At 39.2% G+C, this 16,717-nt stretch overlaps 1 long non-coding RNA gene across 2 annotated transcripts in view; it reads right to left on the reverse strand.

Annotated features, from left to right (window-relative positions):
- Window positions 1–716: 716 nt before the first annotated feature.
- The window catches only part of LOC107514850, an 81,306-nt gene continuing 65,305 nt past the window's right edge, over window positions 717–16,717 (reverse strand). The window contains exons 2-4 of one of the 2 annotated variants that reach the window (XR_004953028.1): window positions 3,269–3,448; window positions 2,616–2,760; window positions 717–1,893 (exon numbers count right to left, since the gene is read on the reverse strand). This is a non-coding gene — a long non-coding RNA (uncharacterized LOC107514850). Of the gene's footprint in view, window positions 1,894–2,615; window positions 2,802–3,268; window positions 3,449–16,717 lie in introns of both variants that reach the window. The other variant, XR_001597894.2, reaches the window with a different exon arrangement.

Consider the following 16,717-nt stretch of genomic DNA (forward strand, 5'->3'; position numbering starts at 1 on the left):
AATCTTCCTGCTTCAAAGTTTGTGCGAATTCATCTCTAGATCCTCTATGGTGAGCACTTAAGAAATGCTCAATAAATGTTTTATTGACTATAAACCTGTATTGACTAAAATATAGCAGACAGATAAAAGAATTACACAGAACATTATAAAATAAGAAAGACCACGGTAAGAGTCATACACAAGGCACATAAAGACTTCTGTCGGGACCAAACAGAAAATAAAGACCACCTACTTGCCTACCATGCAGAATTTTATGAAGATCGATTAAAAAAAAAAAAATGTGGGAATGAGTGATTCAAAAACTTAAAAATCAGTTTCATTTCTCCTTTTGAATATCAAAAATTCCTGAAGTTTCTTAACTAAAATCCCCCAGCGTGTGCATTGCTAACAACTGGTATGAGGCCATGTTAAAAAGCTACATGGATTTTATTATTTAATTGTTTCCCACTAATCAACACACAAATGTTTGTAAGTGTGTGATAGTGCTTATAAATTTTCTTAACAGAGGACTGGACAAAGGGTATGCACATAGCATAGTCTCTGTCTTCAAGAGACATTGCCATTATGGTGAGTACGGGTCACAACTTCATCTCTGCTATAGAAACAATCACTGCTAACAATAATAATAATAAAATAATAATACGAAGAAGAGGAAAAGAGAAGAAGAAGAAGAAGAAGAAGAAGAAGGAGAAGGAATAGGAGAAGGTGGAGGGAACAAAATTAGCAGTGGTAACAATTACTTGCATATATCGAGCGCTGTGTTAAGAGATTTATATGGGTAAACCCACAGGTACCTTATAATGATTTTACTCTAACTTACGTTGGGGGTTAGCAAGTTGAGTCACCAAAGGAGCAAGTAGAAATAACTTGACCAAGGTCAGAGATGGCACCAGTATGGAAAACTTTGCTTCCAGGCTATCTGAAGCCTGGGTGCATATTTTGATCATTTTACAGAATAGTCTTAATTTCACTGTGTGACTGAGAAACTAAAACTCAGCAAAATTGCCCAAGTTCAAAAGAACTGAGGGTGGAACAGGCATTGACAGACACGGTTCCCTGGGACCCCCTGCCCACAGAGCCTCTTCTTCGTGTCATGAGACGCAGTCTCTTGCCAGGGCTGCCGTCTTCGCTTTGCAGTGGTCTGGTCACAGACTCAGTGCTGACTACCCCTTCCTCGTCCCTGATGCCTTTACCATTTAAATGACCACGTGACGAAAAAAGTAGAGTTCTCTTTGGAGCAATAGAAAAAGAGTAAGTGTTGAAATAAAAAAAAAAAATTGCTATAAATCTAGTTGAAACTATTTAGTAGCTTTGCAACCGTGAGTAAGCTATTTCTGTTTTCTGTGCTCGCACTCACTCAGTTTCTTCCTTCAACCATGTTTATCCCTTGTTAGTTCTGCATCATCTTTCTAGACTCCAGATTGCTGGTGGTAAATGTGGCTGGGCCTTACCCTCAGGGAACAGATGTTCTCATGAGGCAAATAAACAGTAATTTAAAAATGCATTCAAATGTAAAGAATGCAAAAAATAAAGCAAAACAGGAGGCGAGTGAGGGGATGAATCTTACAGACTAGGTGACCATAAAAGCTTGTGACTAAAACACTGTTATTTTACCTTCTGTTGAAATACAATGTCAATAAGCCCTGGATTATGCATCGTTTTTTTTTTTTCTTTAAAGAAAACAAATTTTATTTTTATAATCAGAACATTCTAATAAAAATATTTTAATATCAGCTACCTTTGTTTTCCGGGCCTTGACTCCGTGCCAGGCCACGAAGCGCTCGCCCGCGTCGCCTCCCACTTCCCTGATTTAGGTCCGAAGGAAACCGTCAGCCCCCCGCCCTGTAGAGTGGTCAGCTAAGATCTTTCTGGAAACATGACAGTTGAGAGAGCCTGGAACAAACAGAGACCATGAATCATGTGACTACATGAGGGAGGCGGGAGAGCAGGCGATGCAGAATAAACAACAAATGCATAGATACTAGAGATTTTACAAAAAGACCTGAGGCCCCGTCGCTAGACGGGAAGCTGCGCCGCACTCAGCACTTCCGGTTTTCAGTCTGTGGCTGAGGAAAAGTCACCCAAGCTTTGTGAGTGGGGCAATGACCTGCTTTACTTCCTTTTTAAAAGGTGACATTTTACATGGAAATGAGTGCTATTTAATTTGTGGGCTGCAGGCAACCATTATTGGAAGTAAACTACAAAAAAAAAAAAAAAAAGTGCCAGGCCCAGTTCCTGGCACAAAGCAGAGTTCACCAATGCTGGCTGTGCCCTGCCTCCTTCCCAGATTTAATACTGAGGCTCTGATTTCTGCAGACAAGAGGCAGTGATCTTAGAAGTGTGACTCTCAGCGGCGCTGTCTGTTTGAGAAGTGGTTGACTCTTTTGTTCTTTGGCTGCCAGTTGGGCCCGGGCCTGGAGGAGTGGTCTTTAAACAGAGTCCCTGGGGAGGCCGGCAAAGCAGGGCCAGGATCAGAGCTAAAGCTAAAGGGGGATTTGCTCCAAGTGGGAGATAGATAATGAGAGGATTAACTCAGGTCAAGGGGAGAAAAATGTGAGAGAGAAAAATGGACACAAAGCAGATGCATATTGGAATAACAAGAGAGCGAATGTCACCTTTTCTGCTGCCGATGGCACAGCCCTCTGCAGGCGCTCAGCAGCAGGTCAGGTCAGAGATCTTTCTGGAAATGCCCATCTCCCAGGAGACAACAGGATCGTTCCAACTCTGAGCTCAGAGAGGCCCACTCGGCCCTGCAAACAGCTGGGGAACTGTAAGTCTCAGGTTCGGAGCCGGCAAACGCACTGCAGAGGGAGAATACAATGGCTTCCACAGGGAAAGTCTCGCTCAGTCTATTGCAAACTGGATCAAATCAAGCTCCAGAGGCATACCCCGTTTGCAAACGTAAGGGCATTGCCTAGATCAGGGTTTGCAAATTCAACGATCCTTTTCTTTCTTAATTCTTCGAGAAGCTCCTATGTGCCAAGGACTCCTTTCGGTGCTGGGAACTGACTATTGACTGCAATCTCCGTTTTCTTAGAATGGAACTTACATACTTAGGGACCACGGGGCAGACAATAAGCAGAGAATGTGCTAAATATAAAGTATGTCAGATGGTGACAGAGGATGGGAAGGGTGCAGAGGGCGTTAAGAGGCTGAGCGAGTGCCAGTGTGAGGGGTGAGTGGGGAGGGTGTGTGACAGAACTGTCTGAGGATGGGGTGACCGGGCAGGGAGAGGGTCCACCCCGTGCCCTCTGGGGATAGCACTTACCTGGCAGCTGGAAGATCAGGAAAGGCCAGCACAGCTGCATTGAGGTGAGCAAAGGACAGAGGTGTAGTGGAGGTTCCAAAAAGGAGGGATACAGGTCTTGCAGGCCAGGTAGGCCACCTCGGTGTTCAGTGAGATAGAAATCCATGGGAGGATTGTGAGCAGAGAAGTGACACACGAGATCTGAATATGGTTTAAAAAAGAAATTAAGTTTTCACTAACAGTTGATATACGATATTATTTTAGTTTCAGGTGTACAACATAGTGATTAGACATTTACACAGCCTACTCAGTGATCATCCCGATAAGTCTAGTACCCATCTGACCCCATACATAATATTACAATGTTACTGATTATATCCACTTGCTGAGATCAGAAGAACTTTGGAAGCAAGTTGGGGTGCTGGCATGAGGGAAGATCAGGAGTTCATTATTGGGTTCACTGAGTTTGACACATCTCTTGGATAGCAGAGTAGTTTTTTTTCTGGAGGCCAAGTGCTATTCTGGGGCTTTTTTTCTCTCGTGCTGACTCTAATAGGTAGGTAGAGGCTGAACAACATGCTGCCAGGTGCAGGATTCAAAGATTCATCCTGAGTCAGAAGGAGAAAGCCTCGATTGATCAGCAATGCTGACTGTGGCTGCGGTGGCAGAGAGTGCGTGCAGTCAACATCCCTAATTTATCTTGATGACCTACTTTGAATGAAGTTCTTATCATTCTTTAACAAGTGTCATGAATAATTTTTTTTTAATATACCACAGTTACCTAGAAGGAAGAATTGTGCTTAAACCTCTCACCAACAAAGCTCTTAGTGACCTATATTGAATCGATAGGTGATAAGGTAGAGATGCTGGAGACTATTATGGAAGAACCAGGCAGCTTGTCACCTCCACCATGTGACTGAGCTTTAACGAGACCTCTTTCTCCCTTTCAAAACTGGAACAAGCACTGTAAAGAAGAAAGAGAGCCTAGAATTATTACCCTTTACCGGGAAAATAAAGCTGCCTACATTTCTATTATACGGTTTAGTCTTCTCAGACTCATTGAAATAGGAAAGGAAGTGGGGGAAACAGTAGACGGCAAAGGTGCATGAATAAGATTAGATTAGCAGGACATTAGAAGTCAGATTGGGACCAATTCAGAGACGGCCCAGCCTCTCCAGTCGAAGGAGAATGCTTTTGTTCCTGTCGGCTACAAAGTTCCAGGTGGAAATAAGCACCAAAGGACCGACTTCAGAAATGAACAACTGCCAGGAGACCTGTTCTCTTCACTGGAGTTCTACCAGTATTTAACCAAGGAACTGTGGCCAAATCACTCTGTGATGTTTAATTGTCCCAACTGTTGGGGGAGGGGGAGAAACATTGTTATTATATAAAAAAAAAAAAAAAGCAGGAGAGGCATTATTGAGATGATCTCAATGTAAGTTGCTGAATGAGTGAAAAAGTAAACGGTGAATGCAAAATGATGTGGGGGAAGGAAGAAGTAACTGATGGAGGCCAGAGATGAATTAGGGATGTGTTTGCTCCATTGTAATTTGGAGAAAATGAACACCTGCATCAGCAGTAGAGCTAGCAAGGGAAGCAAAGAGCACCGGAGGAGAAACTTTGATGATGGTAGATGTACACCGGGGCATTGAGATCTAAGTTTCGGGTGCTTTTTTACATGACAATAAAAATACACAACCAGTCTTGCCCACTGAAAGACTCTCAGTCAGCCAGCCAGCTCCAGTGTTGTTAGAGACCACTGAATTATATGGGGAAGGAACTTTGCACGTTCTCAAACAGCCTATTTTTAGGGAGCGTGAATAATTGCTCCAGATGGCTGTTTAAATCTGCTGGCATTGTTTCTACTGTACATTCATTGTTTAGAAACCCATTTTGTTAGATTGCAAAGAGAAGCACAAAGTTGCAATCGTCCTCATATTTAGCATTGATCTCTTTTGTGAGCTTTTAAAAAAACCTTCCACTGAGAGAAGGTTAACAGAGATGCTGATAGGAAGATTTTTAATAAATTATTTTGGAGGCGGAACCTGAGATCTCCCTCCTCCATGAGAACACAGTTTTAACTTCCAATGGTTGCTGTGTGTGAGTGTGTGTGTGTGTGTATGTGTGTGTGTGCGTGCTTGTTTGCCAATATATAATAATACCTTGTATGATTGCTTTGATTTAATTTTTTATGAGTTCAAAATTATTCAGGGTAAAATGATTCAATAGAGAGTCGCTGGTCTTTTTATTTACTGCAGAAAATAAGAATATGATTTTTCTTCTCTCTTACTCCTTCCTTCCTTTCTTCTTTTTGCCCCTTTCTCCTTCCTTCTCTCTCTCCTTCTTTCTCTCCCTCTTCCTTCTCTCTCCTCTCTCTCTCTTCTTCTCTTTTATTGGTTCACCCATTTTTAAAATTGATTTGTTCATTCTTTTAAGCTCTTTTTTATACACTCTAATTAGTAAAGCATAAATAAAAGTTTATTTTTACCAAACTGTCAAGCATATCACAGAAAGCAGAATAAACAAATAGTTATTTCTTCTAACAGAGTAGGTGCAGGCCCAGGTCATTATCTTAGAGGATGAATTCTGCTGCTAGGCCTACTTGTGAAGCAATGTTTCCCAGCCATGACCTTCATGGACCCTCTAACTCATCTCAACTCATATCACTGCCTCTCCATTTGCCTGATATTTACACATCTGAGAAACAAATCCACCAAAAGCACAATAGAAAATTAATTTATTTTAAAAATTAATACAAGCTGTAAATGGCTTTCAAATGTCCATGCAGTTGGGTCAGCATTAAGGGCAGCCATCTTTACCTGGAGAAGTAGTTGAAAGGGTTTAGAAGCAGCATAAGGAAATTACAATAGGATTGTGACAGGTGATATTAGATGGATGGAAGATGAACAAGCTCTAAAAGCAGAGGAGAGAAAACAAAGCTTATGAACAGCTATTTGGAGACTTTTAATGCAAGAGCAAAAAGCTCTACTGTCCTCGAAAATGTCTACAGATTTTAACAAATTGTGTTAATAATCAGGGACTTGAATCTATAATAGTGTTTCTGCATAATTCTGATAAGAAAGGGTTTTTTAAAAATGAGACAAAAGGAGACTAAACTAACAATTACAAAGGAAGCCATCCATCACTTCTGTTACTCAGCAATTTTTCCTATAAATTGTAGGCCAATTATGAAGAAAAAGTTATATGGCAAAATTATTGTAAGTTAAAAAAAAGATGATCTTTATCGTTTGGATAAATGTTATTTTTTGAAATGATAAGGATGCTTATAAATAATTTGATAGGTTCAGTTTAAAAATCATGTGAGCTCATGAGTAATAATAGTGAAACTGGTCATTTTCAGGACAAAAATGAACATTTCCTTTAATAAGTTTATTTTGTTACCTATGTTACATTTTTTTTGTTACAAAACATAAGTAGACTCTAGACACAGTGGAACCAAAAATGTAAATAATTAAGAATAAATTGATTGAGAAATCTTTAAGAACTATATATATGATTATAATTTAAAAATATAAAGTGGCATTAGAGATAGTCAAGATATATTTAATAAATATAAGTATATATTTATATTATGAATTTAAATGAGAAAATTATGTTACAAAGTTTTTAATTTCATACCAATTAATAACAGTTTTAAAAAACAGAAACTTAAATGTCCATGGAGTTTTGAACAAGTGTGACAAAGGTGTTTTCCAGCTGCTCTATAAGAATAAATAGCAGAAGTGCAAAAATGTACATATAGATATTATAGGATGATTATATTACTATTATTAAAATTTATAAAGTTAAAATAATTAAAATGTTATGATAACAGTACAGACATGAACAGGCAAATGATTCAATAGAAAATTTAGAAACTGAACCATGTTTGTGAATACAGAATATATAAAAGTTGTGATTCAGATGATAGGAAAGAATGGATTAGTTAAAAAAAATGTATTGAAAAAATGACGGTTCTGGAAATATAAGATTTGATCAATATCTCACTATCTATACCAAATGTTGTTCACATTTATTACTATGTTAATAAAAATGTAAATAAAACAATTCCGAACAATAACATAGATACGTATGGATATTAAATTGTAGAGGAAAAGTTCTAAAGTAGGGCTCCAAAGTTAGAAAAAACACTAAGAACTTTTGTTAACTAAAAATCTAAGAAATACTATATCATAGAAGTTATTAAAAAATTAAAAAGCTTATGATGAATGGGGGAATATGTAAAACGAAACTCAGGAAAAGAGTTAGTGTTGCCATGAGCCAGATGATGCTGATCAGTAAAGGAGGAAAAAGATGAGCAGCCAATAGAAAAAAGTGTTAAAGTTATGAATAAGCAATTCATTACAGAAGGAAGAAAAATCGAACATTTGACCCATTCGCTCAATCTACAAGTATTTATCAATTATCTATGTTATGGTGAGAACAATTGAGGAGGTACGAATAATGCAGAATGGAGAACACAATGTCCCAGGCATCTGTTTACGAAAGGGAAATGAATTAAAATGTAAAGTCCGTTCAGATAATAGCAGGTACCATCAATGCACAGAAACAGGATACTGCGATTGGAGCAGGGACTCCTTGGTTAGGGTCTTTGGAGAGGACCTCGCTGGGGTGGTGACCCATAAGCTGGGACTGAATCAGTAGGGGCCAGTCGCGCAGTGATCTCAGGAAGAGGAGCAAGTACCTCCTTAAGGAACTGAAGAGGGGCGTGGCTAAAGCTCAGGAGTGTGAGGACTGAGCAAGGAGGAGCTGTGGCAAGGAGTCGATAGGCAGAGTATGAAATTAGATCACACAAGTAGGAAGCGTCCCTATCTAATAGGGTCATTTAGGTTTTATTCTAATACCAGCGAGACCTTGTTGAAGGATTTTACGTGAAGAAGGTGATAGAATGAATTCACTTTATTAAGAGATCCCTGGGCTGCTCCATGGAGAAGGGATTGTTGGCAACAATTGAAGGAAGACAAAGAATTAGGAAGTAAAAACGTTGGAGCAGGCAAGAGATGATTGTGACAGAATAAAGGAACAATGATATTTTCTACTTATGGGATTGGCAAAGGGACTGTGAAAATAAATATTCATATATTTGTGTATATGTGTATATATTTGTACATATATGTACATACAATATTGTCATAGTGTACAGATTTATACAATTATTTAGCAATATTTATTAAAGTCCTACTAAACAGTTGTATAAACTTTGACCCAGAAATTTAACCTCATAAAAATATTCCAGTAAAATAATTGAATCGATTCCCAAAAACTTAATACCATAATTTCATCTCGGATCTATTTGTAATATAGAAAAGTGAAAGTGTCTGAACTAATCTTCAAGAGAGAATTGATAAACAAATCATGCTTTGTTCGTTTCATAGATTGATTACTCAGGAGTCATTAAAAATGATTTTGCAAACCTCCGCTTAATGAAGTAAGATAGCACTTAGTGATCGATTTTGCTAATACGTGTGTCTCTACATATATGTAGAAAGCATGAAATATTATAAATTATAATATTAATTATTATGACTTATGAGTTATGAAATCACCTAATTTTTGATATGCATATTTGCATTTTGTTGAGCTTCCACCATGTGAGAAAATAATAATTTTTAAAACTTACTTTTCAAAGAGCCAAGTAAAGGCACAATCTGCATTTAATAGATAGTATAGCATCGTTAAAACTATATGACATTGCTATCAAAATGATTTGTATTTTATAGATGTTATGAAACTCTTATCATGACCAGGCTTAACAAATAAATAAGCTTGCATTGTTGGGAAACCGAGATAGGGAGATCGCCTTCACAGCCGAACAGCCATCAGTGTTGGTGGATGTCGGCATCTCTTCATCATCTCTCAATGCCTATTGAACGAGACAACGCCACTGAGCTACACTTGTAGCTCCGCTCAAAGAGCAGGGAGCTAACCCAGGACCCAGCCCATTCCCATCAGCTGGTAAACTCTTCGGCTTTATTTTAACTCAGTTCTGAAATTCCTCACTTTAGAAAATTCTCCCAACCCAATAAGGAAGAGTGAGGAGTTGCCGCACGGGGCTCTCTCAACCCCTTACCCTCTTTTAGCACAGCTCCATTCATGTGTCTGTCCTCTCTGTTAGACCATGAACTCCTAGAAGGACAGTAGTTGCTGTCTGCGTTACTTGCTTCCTTAGGACCTGGGCCAGACATTAGGACACCGGAGGTCCTAAATTTGTGTTGGATGAACTGAAAGAACAAAGTGTCACCACGATTTGTGTTAATATAAGCATATATATGCACACTTATACATACATACATACTTACATATATGTGTATACATAGATACAGATGATATTATTATAGGAATGAGTAATTTATATACTACTCTAAAAAAAATGAATCAAAAAGAATTCTATATCCTCTATCATTAAGGAGTTGCACATTAAAACAATGAGACCCCGCTACACAGCTACTAGAACCCAAAACTCTTGATGACACCAAATGTTGCTGAGAATGTGGAGCGACAGGAATTTTCGTTCGTTACCGGTGGGACAAGAAAGCCACGTGACCTGTCACAGACAGTTTAGCAGTTCTTACAAAGCTACACACAGCCTTACCATACCATCCAGGAGTCATGCTCCTTGGAATTATCCAAATGTGTGGAAAATTTATGTCCACATAAATGCTGCGTGCAAATATGTATAGCCCTTTATTCATAATTGCCCCGAACTGTTAACAAACAAAATGTACTTCAAGAAGATGTATGATTAAACAAATGATTCTACATCTATACACCAGAAACATTTTCTCAGTAATAAAAAAGAAACGAGCCAACAAGCCATAAAAAAGACATGGAGTGACCTCCAGTACACATTTAGTTAGAAATACTAGTCTGAAAAGGCTATACTATATGATTCCAATTACATGGCATTCTGGAGACGGTAGCAAGATTAGCAGTTGCCAGGGATTTGGGGGTTGAGGGGAGGGATGAACAGATGGAGCACAGGGAATTTTTAGGGTGGCGAACTATCCTATATGATGTTATAATGGTGGATAAATGACATTGTACATTTGTCAAAATCCATAGAACTGTACAGAGTGCGGACCCTAATGTAAACTATGAACTTTAGTTAATAATAACGTGTCAGTATTGGTTCATGAATTCTAGCAAATGTAACACAGTAATGCAAGATGTTAATAATAGGGAAATGAGTTGAGGGGAGGGGGTATGTGACCACCATACTGTTTGCTCAATTTTGTAAAGTAATAACTGCTCAAAACAATAAAGTCTATTAAGTGACAAAAAAGTGGATGGATTGAGGCTTATTTAAAGCTGTCTCAACCTTATCGTTAATGCAAATAAGAACCTGAGTGATATTTTAATTGACTACAGAATGGGGCACAAGTGGCTCTCCACAGTGCCACAACTAGAATACTCCACGTCCTGGGGTAGACCACTCACAATTAGGTGTTAAACAATCGGAGTCTATTGCTCCTTTGTGTGAACACCTCCCATGGTTTCCCGTTGTGCTTAGAATAAAATCCAACTCACTGGGTCTGGTGTGAGCTGGCCACCTTCTACCCACCCGTTGTCCAGTGAGCTGTTGCTCCATCAGTCTTCTGTCTGGTCCTCTTTCTTTCCAAGATCATGTGAAACTCACACTCGCTAGTTCTACTTCCTGAAAACATCTTCCATCGCTCCGTTGTCTCCGTTTTGTATTTGTGAATGTGAATAAGAAGGACGCATCCTTTCCTCTCTCTCTCCTACCCAAACCTGCTCCCTCCATCTAGTCACTACCTCTAACACATCCTGTTGAATTTCTTCATTGTGCCCATCTCTAGTCAAACATATTTCATTCGTGTCTGAAGTTGGCCAGTGGCAGTAAGCTCCCTCAGAAGCAGGCATCTTGTTTGTCTTTTCACCGCTGTCTACCCAGGGCCTAGTCCACTGCCTCTCATAGAGCAGGTGCTCAGTACTTAATGGTTGAGTGAAAAATGGAGGAATACATAAAGGTTCAACTAAGTACATAGAGCATAGCAATCTGGTTATGTGGTCCTGGGGTCCAGAGTCAATTCTCAGTATGACCACATATAGAGAAGAAACTCAAGTGACAACTTCAAGTCTGCAAGACCTGGCTTCCTCTTGTATAAGGGAAGACTTTCAGAGTACTTGAAATCTAAAGTCTTTTTCAACTCTGAAATCCTGCGTTCTTTATGGTTCAAAATGATTGAGGTTCCACCAGAGAGCTGCTAATTCAATGTATCCTATTAACAGTGCAATTTCTGGGATGATGTATGTCAGTTCGGCATACTGAAACCACCTCTCAGAGTGACATTGTCACACATCTGGTCAAATAAATTAATGTTCCCATCTGGATCGATGTTTTTGGCAGGAACATCAAGTACAAATGCCATGCGACCCCTCCATCATAAAACAGAAAATGTGTTATGATTTTGTACTGTCAGGCAATGAAACCATTGGCTTTCCATTTCCCTGTTTTTCTTTCCTTTTTTTTTTTTTTCATGGAGTCATCCATTAACCTACACCTGGCACTTCCGGTCATAAAAGGGGATAGGCAATCTCACATGTCTTCATGTGGCTGTGTGTGTTTTTTCTCTATCCTTTTTCTGTGGAAAGCCTCAGCGTGTACTAGGTCAATAGTTATTTTAGGTAAAATATGTTCCGAGATTATAAAAACAATGTCTGTGATTTGAAACTCTGCTAGATATTTTTGCTAGGAGAAGGCAGAATCCTGAGAGGACCCCACATAATTCCAACTATTGCTGCCTTGGGGAGCAGGAAGTCTGCTTTCTGGGGTATGCACACATTTTCCACGGGGGGTTGGGGTGGGTGACGGGCTCAATTTTCCTTCCCTCACGAAGGTCAATTCAGCCAGTAATGAGACGACATCCATTCATATCCAACGATCCCTTGCCTTGTGTGTATCTGCTTCTTGCTTCAGATTTCAACTTAGTTGATCACGATGGACTTGAGCCAGCCCTTAGACACTGTCACATCTCAAGGACTTTACCCTTCGCTCTCCTGCTGGAAGTAAGACTGCTTGTGGCAGATGAGTCACTGGTAGCAAAGTAATGGCCACTTCATAAAGACAGTGCTGTCTGCTGAAAAGTCCCAGAAACATCCACGCAGCAGAGTGACAAATGATGTTTGGGATCTTTCTAACAATGGTGTGAGATCACGCTGTTCTCTCTCAGCCAGAGCTTAGTAAGGAAAATACTAGTGGTGAAAAAGTAAAAGAATGGAAATGAAAGAAAAGGATTAACTATTAACCCAAGTCAATTTCAGCGCAAAAACAATCATTTATATTTCCCAAATATGTATGAGCACTGAAAACTCCTACAGGGAGATAAATAACACATTTGAAAATGCCTTACACATATCTTTGCTTGTAAACTCTAGTGTTCTTTTTATATACTATAAAATAAACTTCAGATTTAATTAGCTTAACTCTAAAAGCAGCCGCATTTTTGAGCTTTCTGTGTGCATAACACCTGGGTTGAATGGGACACTGTCTGCCACCTCATAGAATTTTCAGTTTCCTGCGGGGAGGCACCAATGCGAACAGGCTTAAAAATTAAGTGAAATAAGTTCTGAGGAGGGGTTTGGCCCACTGGCGTTAAAAGCCTAGGTACGTGTGATTAATTTGAATCAGAAAATTGGAAATGAGCCACAGAAGAGAAATTTTTTGAGCTGAGCTTTGCAGGAAGGTTGTAAGAACAGTATGACTTCAGATCCGATGGTAGAAAAATCCAGATTGTTATATTTAGGATACCCAGAGTAGAGGAGGCAACTAAAATTCTGACACCTCCCTTCTCTCCCATCCCCCCCCAAAAAGGTAGGAGGGTATATTTACAGTGATTAGACAAGCCTAGAAGGGTAGGGAGAACTAGATCGAGGGGTGAGGCAGGGGACTGGAATGTCAGCTTTGACATTCCAGTTTTGTTACAGAATTAAGAGAGAATCAAATATAAGAGTTTTCCCCATTTATTTTTGTTTACTGGACTAATAAGGGAAGTGACTTCAGTTAGAGAGAAAACTTTGTATTTCAAAACTAACCACAACACACATACACACGCCCCATCACAGACACACAAGCAAATTAAGAAGGTGTGTCTATTAAATTAATCTATTGAGCTATTGTTTACTATTATTACATTGTATGGGCAGTCCTAGCTACATGTTTCTAAATTAAGACTTTCAAACAGTGGCATGCAAACCGTTGATGGTGCAAGTTTGCTTAGTGAATTAAAGGATCTAATTTGTAGTAGACATTAGCTCTGTGTCTGGGAAGCGCAAGTATTAGGGAACGAGTTGATAAATCGAGCCCCGGTATTAGCAGGAAGCCACCACGGGAGGCAGAAAACGGGACCAGGGCAGGAGCGGGTCATGGCGACTGACTCCTGTAATGGGATTGAGGTAGGAAGGCGGCAGCTCAACAGATACTTGGTGCCTACAGCCTCCCGCATTACCTCTTTCACCGACATGGGCATGGCTGACCCTTTACAGGCTTCTCAGGCCACTCACTAACAAGCACGGGGCTCCCCAAGTCCTGCCAGGTATAACTTTGGTGACTTCAAGGACTGAGCAGGGCGAGCAAGTTCGTGAGAGCTATTTGCATTCTACTGGTGAGATCGTGCGAGGGCAGAATTCTGTGCACGGAGTGCAGAGTGTGGTCTATACCGTGCGCGCGTCGCCTGCCATAGTCAACGAGCCAAGACACACTTCGACGCGCGCTGTCACACGTGGCAGCTCAGGAGAACTTTCGCGCGTACACAACGCCCACTTTCCCCCTTCATGACTTTCCACTTTGCTTCACGAACACCTGGGCTGTTTCCCCCACCTTTTCACAGAGTCCTGCCTTTTATTTGCTATTTACAGCATTTTCACATAATTAAAAAATAGCAATGTGAGTACAGGCAGGTAGGGGTTGTATTGCCAGGGAGACCAAGGATGGTACATGCAGTTTTGATGAAGTTACTTAATTGCTGATATTCTCTGTTATATTTTTGGTTGATCTTGCTCTTACCGATCATAAACTTTATTCTTTCCATCTACCCATGATCAATACATTTCTCCCGAAATAACCAACATAGTTCTTTTTATTTCTACGTGATAAACGTTTTCAATCTTGCCCTTTCCTTCTCCTCTCTCCTGTCACCAGGAGAGTCATTTCTATTTCTGTGTAAAATGACGTACACGCCTGAACTGCTTACTTCACAAGCATATATACATTTCAAAGCTTAATGTATGTGAAATTAATCTCCAAATTGGAAAGCATTAATTTTTTTTTATTTGCAGTCAACATAGTGTGATCTTGATGTATTAAAAAGGGTATTTTTTATTGGTTATTGGTTTTGTTGTTATCTATGCATAGAGAATTGACCACTGTGTAATAAAAAATGTAATACACATACAGCTCAGGATGTGGTAAAATGAAGATAAAATTTCATCACTCAAAAATTGGATCAACTTTTGCAAAAAAAAAAAAGGCAACGTAAAATGAATCTTGAAATCATATTATCTTTTGATTTGTTAATCTGATTTCTATTAATTAATCTTTAAAAAAGGGAGAAACAATAGACTCGGGAATGCTTATCATAGCATTGCCTAAAACCAATTTGACATGTTTCATTGAGCACCTCCTATGAGCTGGTCACCCTTCTAGAATTTCAAGACAAATATCTATTCTTTCAAAGATCACATTCTAGCTAGAGAGTCTGACAGTGATTGGTGCTAACACACAGTCTTATGGGGATAGATAGTTTAGATATTGGGAGAGACTTTTTAAAGAGATGATACTTTAGCAGAGAGTGAATGAAATAAGGAAGTGATTCATGAGCTATCTGGGGGAAAAATATTTATAATAGTAAAACTCTGTAAACCATTCCAATACCCAGAAATAATAGAATGGTGAGACAAAACTTGATATGGTCACTTTGGTTTGCCCAGAAATGTTGTGGTTTATACCTCCTGGCCCCAAATAAGTATAATAACATCCTACTTTACTTGTATAAATGACCTGGCATGATAAATTTTAAAGACATCTCTCATCCAACAGATTCATATGGACTAAGTGAAGGGACTCTCTTTCTTTCTGAAAAAAAACCTTATTTTTGTACCTGGATGTCCATGACTCCCCCCTCTTTACTCTAAATCTAAGCTTTTACGAAGGTTCAGACCACATTCGATTCTTTTTTTCTATACTCTCTCCATTTATGACTTCGATCCCATTTTTGGCTTGAAAACTAGCATTTTATTCACATTCAAGTCACAATAATTTTACTTAATACTCACTCACTCTGACAAGTGCTGAGGATACATAGAAGAAAGAAGAACGGTCTCCGCTCTCACAAAGCGTATGGTGTCAAGGAGGATATGGATAGATGAATAGACATTCCAAATACAATTTGGGAAAGGTCTATGGCATGCACAGGACTCCATGCGGCTAAAGGGTAAGAGTTTCTAAATCAGTCCGGAGGCGATAAAAGAAGGTCACTTTGGCAATATTTGCATTCCCTTTTGGAGGACAAGGGCAGTTAGCTGGGTGAAGGAGGAGGAGGAGGGTAAGCTATTCCAAGAAGAGTGAGTTGAGGAGTCAAAACTCATGCAGAAAAGCTCATGAAAAGCTCATGAAAAAGCTCAGGAAAAAATGTCAGCTATTTTTTGTGACTCAAGGGATTGGTGGACAGAGTGGCTGGAGATGAGACTGGAGACTTAGGCAAAGGACAAATGATAAGGACATGTGTGTGTTGAATTTTATCCTATAGGTCTAGAGAGTTGTCACCTTAAACTGGTGAGTGACATAATCAGATCTTGGTTTTGAAAAGATTCTTTTTTAGCAGGAAGAAACATAAGTCATTAAATTCTCTTTTATCGAGATATAAGTCACGTATTAGAAAATTTACCCCTTTAAAGTTACAAATCAGTAGTTTTGAGCATCTCCACAAGAATGTGCACCCATCGCCACTATTACTAATATCAGAACATTTTTGTCACCACAAAAAGAAACCTCCTTCTCATTCGTAGTCATTCTTCATTCCCCTTCTTCCCGGCCACTAGCAACTTCTAATTTCTATCTCTGTGGATTTACTTTTTCTGGATATTTCATACAATGTGTGACATTCTGTGTCTGTTCTTTTTAACTTAGCACAATGTTTTCAGCGTTCATCAATGTTGTAACACGTATCAGTAGTTCATTCATTTTTTATGGTTGAATAGTATTTCATCGTGAGAACATACCATATGAGTTTATCGGTTTTCAGTCCATCAATTGATGATAATTTTACTTGTTTTTACTGCTTTGCTGAAAATATTGATGATGCTATAAACGTTCATGTATGCATTTTTGCATGGATAAATGTTTTTTATTATTTTGAGTATATACCTAGCAGTAAAATTGCTAGGTTGCATGATGACTTTATGTTTAATTTTTCGTATGACCTGCTACTGAGT

Source organism: Rousettus aegyptiacus, unplaced genomic scaffold, assembly GCF_014176215.1.
Source record: "Rousettus aegyptiacus isolate mRouAeg1 unplaced genomic scaffold, mRouAeg1.p scaffold_m13_p_10, whole genome shotgun sequence".
Lineage (NCBI taxonomy): Eukaryota > Metazoa > Chordata > Mammalia > Chiroptera > Pteropodidae > Rousettus > Rousettus aegyptiacus.